At 61.2% G+C, this 10,000-nt stretch overlaps 1 pseudogene; it reads left to right on the top strand.

Moving 5' to 3' along the window:
* Positions 1 to 8,727: 8,727 nt before the first annotated feature.
* LOC148960779 (18S ribosomal RNA) lies at positions 8,728 to 10,000 on the top strand (annotated as a pseudogene; the record flags this gene model as incomplete).

Here is a 10,000-nt window from a genome sequence, read left to right as displayed (position 1 = left end):
TCTCCGAGTCGGGCAGGAGGTGGTCCAGGCGGGTGCCCCCTGGTCCCCCCGACGTGTTAGGGGGCAAGCGGTGGGTCTCCCCCAAGCCCAAAGCCCCGGTTCCCAGAGTCGGGTAAACTGCGGGAGTAACTTTGACTCTCTTAAGGTAGGCAGGAACCGGTGTGAGTGGTGTGGAAAGCCGAGTTGGGGCTCCATGCTCTGGGCACAGGGGGATCTCCTAGTGGTCCACCCCAGGCCCAGAGTGTGGAGCCCCAACTCGGCTTATTTTTTTTAAAATTATTATTATTTTATTTATTTTTTTTTATCTTATTTTATTTTTTCAATTTTTCGGGATGCACCGGGTAGAAGTTCAAACTTCAACCGCCGCGGGGGTCCCTGGCCAGAGCTCTGGTTCTCCGAGTCGGGCAGGAGGTGGTCCAGGCGGGTGCCCCCTGGTCCCCCCGACGTGTTAGGGGGCGAGCGGTGGGTCTCCCCCAAGCCCAAAGCCCCGGTTCCCAGAGTCGGGTAAACTGCGGGAGTAACTTTGACTCTCTTAAGGTAGGCAGGAACCGGTGTGAGTGGTGTGGAAAGCCGAGTTGGGGCTCCATGCTCTGGGCACAGGGGGATCTCCTAGTGGTCCACCCCAGGCCCAGAGTGTGGAGCCCCAACTCGGCTTATTTTTTAAAAATTATTATTATTATTATTATTATTATTATTTTAATCTTATTTTATTTTATTTTTTTCAATTTTTCGGGATGCACCGGGTAGAAGTTCAAACTTCAACCGCCGTGGGGGTCCCTGGCCAGCGTTCTGGTTCTCCGAAGTGGGGCTGAGGGGGTCCAGGCGGGTGCCCCCTGGTCCCCCCCGACGTGTTAGGGGGCGAGCGGTGGGTCTCCCCCAAGCCCAAAGCCCCGGTTCCCAGAGTCGGGTAAACTGCGCGACTAACAATGACTCTCTTAAGGTAGTCAGAAACCGGTGTGAGTGGTGTGGAAAGCCGATTCGGGGCTCCACGCTCTGGGCACAGGGGGATCTCCTAGTGGTGCCCCCCAGGCCCAGAGTGTGGAGCCCCAACTCGGCTTATTTTTATTTTTATTATTATTTTTTTTTTTTATTTAATTATTATTTTGGGATTATTAGACTGGGTAGAAGTTGCAACTTCAAACGGGCATATCTCCGGAACCAAGCCGAGTTGGGGCCCCATACACCCGGCGTGGGGGGCCCTCCTAGAGGCCCCCAATACCCCCGAGTGTGGAGCCCCAACTCGGCTTACTTTTCGAGTTACAGCCGGTCAAAGTTGAAACTTTAAAGGGCCATATCTCCGGAACCAAGCCGAGTTGGGGCCCCATACACCCGGCGTGGGGGGCCCTCCTAGAGGCCCCCAATACCCCCGAGTGTGGAGCCCCAACTCGGCTTACTTTTCGAGTTACAGCCGGTCAAAGTTGAAACTTTAAAGGGCCATATCTCCGGAACCAAGCCGAGTTGGGGCCCCATACACCCGGCGTGGGGGGCCCTCCTAGAGGCCCCCAATACCCCCGAGTGTGGAGCCCCAACTCGGCTTACTTTTCGAGTTACAGCCGGTCAAAGTTGAAACTTTAAAGGGCCATATCTCCGGAACCAAGCCGAGTTGGGGCCCCATACACCCGGCGTGGGGGGCCCTCCTAGAGGCCCCCAATACCCCCGAGTGTGGAGCCCCAACTCGGCTTACTTTTCGAGTTACACCCGGTCAAAGTTGAAACTTTAAAGGGCCATATCTCCGGAACCAAGCCGAGTTGGGGCCCCATACACCCGGCGTGGGGGGCCCTCCTAGAGGCCCCCAATACCCCCGAGTGTGGAGCCCCAACTCGGCTTACTTTTCGAGTTACACCCGGTCAAAGTTGAAACTTTAAAGGGCCATATCTCCGGAACCAAGCCGAGTTGGGGCCCCATACACCCGGCGTGGGGGGCCCTCCTAGAGGCCCCCAATACCCCCGAGTGTGGAGCCCCAACTCGGCTTACTTTTCGAGTTACACCCGGTCAAAGCTGGACAGGAAGTGGCCGTATCTCGGGACCGGAAGGTCCCCGTGGCTCGGGACGGCGGGAGGAGCAAGGTCCCCGAGAGCGGGCCCCGCACCCGCCGCCGCGAGCCGCTGGGACCTCCCGGTCCCGAGATGGGCCCCGTTACGCGCGGGCGACTTTCGGAGAAAACGGCCCGTATCTCGGAGAGGGGAGGTCCCAGCGGCTCGCCCTTTCGGGTGTCGGGGGCTCCCCACGGGCCCTCTCGGACCCCGCCTCCCCCGGGCCCCTGGGACCTTTCCTTCCCAGGCGCCCCCCCGACACGTCGGGCCCCTTTTCTCCGGGACCCGGGGGCCCCGGAGCTCGGGGGCGGGCTCTTTGCGAGGGGCCCGCCGGGACGCCACACTTGACCCGAGTCCGGTGTCTCTGGGCCGCCGGGTCCCCGAGCTACGGGCGTTCGAATTCGGGGCCCGAAAATCCCTCAAAGTCCGAAAACGTGCAGTGGGCGGGGACTTCCGGGGGCCCCGGAGGCTCTGACGGCACACCCAGGGAGGTGCACCGTCCTCGGGCACGGCCAGGTGGCCCCCCCCGGGGTCCTGGAAGTCCCCCCGCCCCCCGGAGACACCCACACCCACAAGACGGGAAGATTCCGTTTTTCGCCGATATCTCGAAGACGGCCGGGCGAAAAAATTTCAAACTCGGGTCTTCCCAAGGCCTCGAGGGGCCCTATCCAAAGAGGCCACCCGCGTCCCCGGGGGCCTCGGGGTCAGGGAGTTAGGCCCGGTCAAAGGCGCGGCGTTTTTGGCTTATATCTCGCGAACCCCTGGGCCAATCTTCCCCAAACTCGAATCGACCGTAGTGCCGGACGGGGCCTTTCGAAAGAGCCCACCCACGAGGTCCAACTCGCCCGGGTCCCCGAGTTATAGCCGTTCAAAGTCGGGGGTCCCGATCCGGTAGGGGGCGTCCCCGGGGCCCGCCGCCGCCCTGGTTCGAGCGAGGGCCCCCGTGGGACCTCGCCACCCAAATTTGAGCTCTCTGGGCCTTCGCGTCGCGGAGATACGGGCGATTTTCTCCCGGGATCGTGACGTCATCGGCGGGCGCCATTTCAGAGCGCGGCCGAGGGTTTTCGGCCGATATCTCCGCGAATACTCGACCAAAAACGACGAAACGCATATGGACGCGTTCAGCTCGGCGAGACGGTTCGAATGAGCCCGGCCTCGGCCGGGCACGTCGAGTTTTCGGCGAGATATTTGCGTTTTTCCGCTTCCGGGGCGCTTTGGGGGCCCGTATCTCGGGCCCCCGGGGGCCCACGGGGCTGGGGGCGGTCTCATTCGAAAGGTCTCGTCCCGTTCTCCAGCCGACAAAAATTTGGCGTCGATCGGAGCCGCCTTCGGAGAGCTACGGTCGTTTGAAGCCCCGTGCGGTGGGGTTACCGTCCTTCAAACAGCCGCCGCTCGCAGGGGGAGTCCCGGGGAGGCATGGTTGCCTGTATGACTTGGGCTTAGAGCACCCAGCCCCGCGCTCCTGGAGGAACCTCCGGTGCACAGGGTCTGCTGCAACCAGCCACGTGGGTTCTGAGGGGTAGGGGAGCGTGCGCTCTCCTCCCCGGGCGGGCGGCCGGGCCCTGGGGGCTCGCGCCTCCACGGAGGGACCTCGCTCCCGGGGCTTCGTCCCCGGGGCTCGGGGACTCCGTGGCGGCTCGGCCCCCGGGGTTCGACCCCGCTCGCTCGCTCCAAAACCCAAGTCCAAAACGTGGGGTTGCACGGGAGCTCCGGGCGCGACGGGTCTCCACGCACGGCCCCGGGGAGGGAGCTCCGACCCGGGCCGGAGGCAGATTCGCCCCCCGCCCCCCGGCTGTCCGCCCGGAGCCGAGACGGTCCTAAAACGGGCCTTGGGGGTGATGTAGAAGGGTAACGCTCACACAACCAGGACTCACACAAACCGATCTGCATCCCAGGCAGGGTGCGGGTCTCCTGGGCACGAATAAAGCCCGATGCCCCGTGGGTGATGTTGGCCCTGGCCACTCAAGGCACTCACCCAAGCCAGAGAGGGTGCACTCTGGCTGGGGAAGCAGATTCAATCTCTGCTGTGGTGGAGCTCTGGAAAAACGCCAAACCTCCAGGAAAAGACGGCCCGGTTTCTCTGAAAAGTGCATCCCAGGCAGGGTGCGGGTCTCATGGGCACGAATAAAGCCCGATGCCCGTGGGTGATGTTGGCCCTGGCCACTCAAGGCACTCACCCAAGCCAGAGAGGGTGCACTCTGGCTGGGGAAGCAGATTCAATCTCTGCTGTGGTGGAGCTCTGGAAAAAACGCGAAACCTCCAGGAAAAGACGGCCCGATTTCTCTGAAAAGTGCATCCCAGGCAGGGTGCGGGTCTCCTGGGCACGAATAAAGCCCGATGCCCCGTGGGTGATGTTGGCCCTGGCCACTCAAGGCACTCACCCAAGCCAGAGAGGGTGCACTCTGGCTGGGGAAGCAGATTCAATCTCTGCTGTGGTGGAGCTCTGGAAAAACGCGAAACCTCCAGGAAAAGACGGCCCGGTTTCTCTGAAAAGTGCATCCCAGGCAGGGTGCGGGTCTCATGGGCACGAATAAAGCCCGATGCCCGTGGGTGATGTTGGCCCTGGCCACTCAAGGCACTCACCCAAGCCAGAGAGGGTGCACTCTGGCTGGGGAAACAGATTCAATCTCTGCTGTGGTGGAGCTCTGAAAAAAAAAAAACGCGAAACCTCCAGGAAAAGACGGCCCGGTTTCTCTGAAAAGTGCATCCCAGGCAGGGTGCGGGTCTCATGGGCACGAATAAAGCCCGATGCCCGTGGGTGATGTTGGCCCTGGCCACTCAAGGCACTCACCCAAGCCAGAGAGGGTGCACTCTGGCTGGGGAAGCAGATTCAATCTCTGCTGTGGTGGAGCTCTGAAAAAAAAAAAAAACGCGAAACCTCCAGGAAAAGACGGCCCGATTTCTCTGAAAAGTGCATCCCAGGCAGGGTGCGGGGTCTCCTGGGCACGAATAAAGCCCGATGCCCACCTTGAAACGGAGCCTGGGCTCGACTCTGAAGTCCAGATCTCGAAAAACGACAGAGTCCAAAAAGGTGCGGTGGCTCCAAACCTCCATGCCCTCAGACCTCCCTGGCCAGCCCAGGGAGGGTGGCCCGTCCTGGGCCAGACTCAGATTTCCCCCGCCACCCCTGGAGCTCCGCCTGGAGCGAAGACGGTCCTAAAACGGACCATGGGGCTCTTGTAGAGGATGAGGGAGGGAGAGAGGGGCCTTCAGAGAGCCCCTTGGCCGGCTTGACTCTGGAGTCGAATTTGGAAAAATAGACAAAGTCCATAAACGTGCTGTTGGTTCGGACCTCCAGGGCACTCAAGGCACTCACCCAAGCCAGAGAGGGTGCACTCTGGCTGGGGAAGAGGATTCAATCTCTGCTGTGGTGGAGCTCTGAAAAACACGAGAACCTCCAGGAAAAGGCGGCCCGGTTTCTCTGAAAAGTGCATCCCAGGCAGGGTGCGGGTCTCCTGGGCAAGAACGAAGCCCAATGCCCACCTTGAAACGGAGCCTGGGCTCGACTCTGAAGCCCAGATCTCGAAAAACGACAGAGTACAAAAAATGTGCGGTGGCTCCAAACCTCCATGCCCTCAGACCTCCCTGGCCAGCCCAGGGAGGGTGGCCCGTCCTGGGCCAGATTCAGATTCACCCGCCACCCCTGGAGCTCCGCCTGGAGCGAAGACGGTCCTAAAACGGGCCTTCGGGGATGTATGAGAGAGGGGAAGCGTGGTGGTGGCAAACACAGAGGACCCCCTACCAGCGATCAGACCGTCGTGAGTCCCACTCAGAGTCACTCTGGGTGGGCATGTAAAAATCCAGATTACGCCGCGCTGGAGCTCTGGAAGTTACGAGACCTCCAGGAAAAGACAGGCTGGTTTTCTGAAAAGTGCACCCCAGGCAGGGTGCATCTTTTCCTGGGCACGAGCCCAGCGCACATGGTGTGGTGGTCCGGCTCTGGTGCCAAAGTTTGGGGGAAAAAATAGACAGAGTCCAATAACGTGGTGTGGTTCCAAAGCTCCATGCCCTCAGACCTCCCTGGCCAGCCCAGGGAGGGTGGCCCGTCCTGGGCCAGATTCAGATTTGCCCGCCACCCCTGGAGCTCCGCCTGGAGCGAAGACGGTCCTAAAACGGGCCTTCGGGGATGTATGAGAGAGGGGGAAGCGTGGTGGTGGCAAACACAGAGGACCCCTACCAGCGATCAGACCGTCGTGAGTCCCACTCAGACTCACTCTGGGTGGGCATATAAAATCCAGACTACGCCCCGTCGGAGCTCTGGAAGTACGAGACCTCCAGGAAAAGACAGGCTGGTTTTCTGAAAAGTGCACCCCAGGCAGGGTGCATCTTTCCTGGGCACGAGCCCGGCGCACGTGGCGGGGTCCGGCTCTGGTGCCAAAAAAATTGAGAAAAATCGACTAAGTCCAATGGCGTGACGTGGGTTCAAAGCTCCATGGTCTCAGACCTCCCTGGCCAGCCCAGGGAGGGTGGCCCGTCCTGGGCCAGAGTCAGATTCGCCCGACACCCCCTGGAGCTCGACCTGGAGGGAAGACGGTCCTAAAACGGGCCTTCGGGGCTGTATGGAAGAGGGCAAGTGTGGTGGTGCAAAACACAGAGCACCCCCTACCATTGATCAGACCGTCGTGAGTCCCACTCAGACTCGCTCTGGGTGGGCATATAAAATCCAGACTACGCCCCCCCCGTCGGAGCTCTGGAAGTACGAGACCTCCAGGAAAAGACAGGCCGGTTTTATGTAAAGTGCACCCCAGGCAGGGTGCGTCTTTCCTGGGCACGAGCCCGGCGCGCGTGGCGGGGTCCGGCTCTGGTGCCAAAAAATTTGAGTAAAATCGACTAAGTCCAATGACGTGGTGTGGTTCCAAAGCTCCATGGTCTCAGACCTCCCTGGCCAGCCCAGGGAGGGTGGCCCCGTCCTGGGCCAGAGTCAGATTCGCCCGACACCCCCTGGAGCTCGACCTGGAGGGAAGACGGTCCTAAAACGGGCCTTCGGGGCTGTATGGAAGAGGGCAAGTGTGGTGGTGCAAAACACAGAGCACCCCCTACCATTGATCAGACCGTCGTGAGTCCCACTCAGACTCGCTCTGGGTGGGCATATAAAATCCAGACTGCGCCCCCGTCGGAGCTCTGGAAGTACGAGACCTCCAGGAAAAGACGGGCTGGTTTTATGGAAAAAGTGCACCCCAGGCATATGCTTGTCGAACGGTCGGTCTGGGTAAACGGCGAGTGTCCGTGCTGTTGCGTGCGAACGAGATTCCCAATGCTAACGAACCTCCCCCGGCTGGCGACCGGGGAGAGCGCCTCGTTTTCGGGCACGAGCGAATGCGTCTGCCTGGCGGAGCCCCCGTCGGTGCCGAGGTGGTCCTGAGACGGGCCTTCGGGGTTTTGTCGAGGAAGGGGACAAGCGCCCCAATCGGACAAGGCGACGGGCTAAAAAATGGTGCTCGGTATCGGTTTCTGACATCCAGGCGGGGATGCGTCATCTGGGGTCGGCAGGCAGGCAGGCAGGCGGTCACCAGGGCGCTCTGGAGGAAAAGGCCCCCCTCCGGAAAAAAAGGACAGAGTCCGTAAACGTGAAGTCGAAAGAGTTCCCCAGGGCCGGCCCGTCTCCATGGCCGGTGACCTGGGTGGGTGCCTCGGACCCGGGGCGAGACGGTATCGGTGGGCGTGAACGGAGCACCCGTCGGTGCCGAGACGGTCCTAAAACGGGCCTTCGGGGTTTTGTCGAGGAAGGGGACGAGAGCCCCGCTCGGACAAGGTGACGGACCAAAAAAAAAATGCTCGGTATCGGTTTCCGACATCCTGGGGAGGATGCGTCGTCTGGGGTCGGCAGGCAGGCGGTAACCAGGGCGCTCTGGAGGAAAAGGCCCCCCTCCGGAAAAAAGGGACAGAGTCCCTAAACGTGAAGTCGAAAGAGTTTACCAGGACGGCCCGCCTCCCGGGCCGGTCACCCGGGAGGGCGCTTCGTGCCCGGGGCGAGACGGTATCGGTGGGCGCGGCGGAGCTTCCGTCGGTGCCAAGACGGTCCTAAAACGGGCCTTCGGGGTTTTGTCGAGGAGGGGACAAACGCCCCGCTCGGACAAGGTAACGGATCTCCGTGTGACGGGCGCCTCCGGGTTGCCCACCCCCGGGGCCCGAGAGGAGCACCCCCTCCTCCCGGGCCGTCGACGCGAGGGGTGTTTAGCCTGATCGATTGGAACTTCGGACGCGCCTGGGGACGGCCCCTGCCCGGTCGAGAGACCGCTATGGGCAGCTTGCTCCTCCCCGCTCTGCGCGTCGACTCTAGACGCGGCCTCCCTCCGGGGAAAGCAGGCCGCGTCGACCTCGGGAGACTCAGAAGACCCGTCTGAAACGAACGTCCGCCACGGCGGGCGGAGGACGCGGTCGCGTCGGTCGGATCGGACGGCGAGCGGATCGGGGGGCTCGACACATCCCCCCACCCTCCCAGTCTTCGAGCCGGCTCTTCGCACCCGCGCCTCCCCCGCCCGAAAGGCACCCTTTCCCGGTTACGGCCTCGACCCAGCGGCCACACCTTCTCCCCCCCAGAGAGAGAGGAGGGTTCCGCACGCGCCCCCTATGAGCGGCCGCGCCGTCCCCGAGCCCCCGGCCCGCCGACCCGGGCCGCACTCGAGGCGGAGCGAGACCCGTGTGTAGGAAGCCAGCGTGTTCGCGGTTCTCCTTCCCCCCCTACAGGGCGGTTTACCTGGTTGATCCTGCCAGTAGCATATGCTTGTCTCAAAGATTAAGCCATGCAGGTCTAAGTGCACACGGTCGGTACAGTGAAACTGCGAATGGCTCATTAAATCAGTTATGGTTCCTTTGATCGCTCCACCCGCTACTTGGATAACTGTGGCAATTCCAGAGCTAATACATGCAAACGAGCGCCGACCCGGCTCCCCTCGGGGGGTCGGGGACGCGTGCATTTATCAGATCCAAAACCCATCCGGGTGCGGCTCCGGCCGCCCCGGCCGCTTTGGTGACTCTAGATAACCTCGGGCCGATCGCGCGCCCTCCGCGGCGGCGACGACTCATTCGAATGTCTGCCCTATCAACTTTCGATGGTACATTCGGCGCCTACCATGGTGACCACGGGTAACGGGGAATCAGGGTTCGATTCCGGAGGGAGCCTGAGAAACGGCTACCACATCCAAGGAAGGCAGCAGGCGCGCAAATTACCCATTTCCGACACGGAGAGGTAGTGACGAAAAATAACAATACAGGTCTCTTTCGAGGCCCTGTAATTGGAATGAGCGTATCCTAAACCCATGGGCGAGGACCCATTGGAGGGCAAGTCTGGTGCCAGCAGCCGCGGTAATTCCAGCTCCAATAGCGTATACTAAAGTTGCTGCAGTTAAAAAGCTCGTAGTTGGATCTCGGGAGCGGGCCGGCGGTCCGCCGCGAGGCGAGCCACCGCCTGTCCCGGACCCCTGCCTCACGGCGCCCCCCGGATGCCCTTAACTGGGTGTCCGGTCCTCGGGGCCCGAAGCGTTTACTTTGAAAAAATTAGAGTGTTCAAAGCAGGCCGCCCGTCGCCGCTGAATACCGCAGCTAGGAATAATGGAATAGGACTCCGGTTCTATTTTGTGGGTTTCTGGAACCCGGGGCCATGATTGAGAGGGACGGCCGGGGGCATTCGTATTGCGCCGCTAGAGGTGAAATTCTTGGACCGGCGCAAGACGGACGAGAGCGAAAGCATTTGCCAAGAATGTTTTCATTAATCAAGAACGAAAGTCGGAGGTTCGAAGACGATCAGATACCGTCGTAGTTCCGACCGTAAACGATGCCGACCCGCGATCCGGCGGCGTTATTCCCATGACCCGCCGGGCAGCGTGCGGGAAACCACGAGTCTTTGGGTTCCGGGGGGAGTATGGTTGCAAAGCTGAAACTTAAAGGAATTGACGGAAGGGCACCACCAGGAGTGGAGCCTGCGGCTTAATTTGACTCAACACGGGAAAGCTCACCCGGCCCGGACA

The sequence above is a fragment of the Pimephales promelas genome, unplaced genomic scaffold (genome assembly GCF_988280905.1).
Source record: "Pimephales promelas unplaced genomic scaffold, fPimPro1.hap1.1 HAP1_SCAFFOLD_126, whole genome shotgun sequence".
Lineage (NCBI taxonomy): Eukaryota > Metazoa > Chordata > Actinopteri > Cypriniformes > Leuciscidae > Pimephales > Pimephales promelas.
This window is presented reverse-complemented; position numbering and strand designations above follow the sequence as displayed.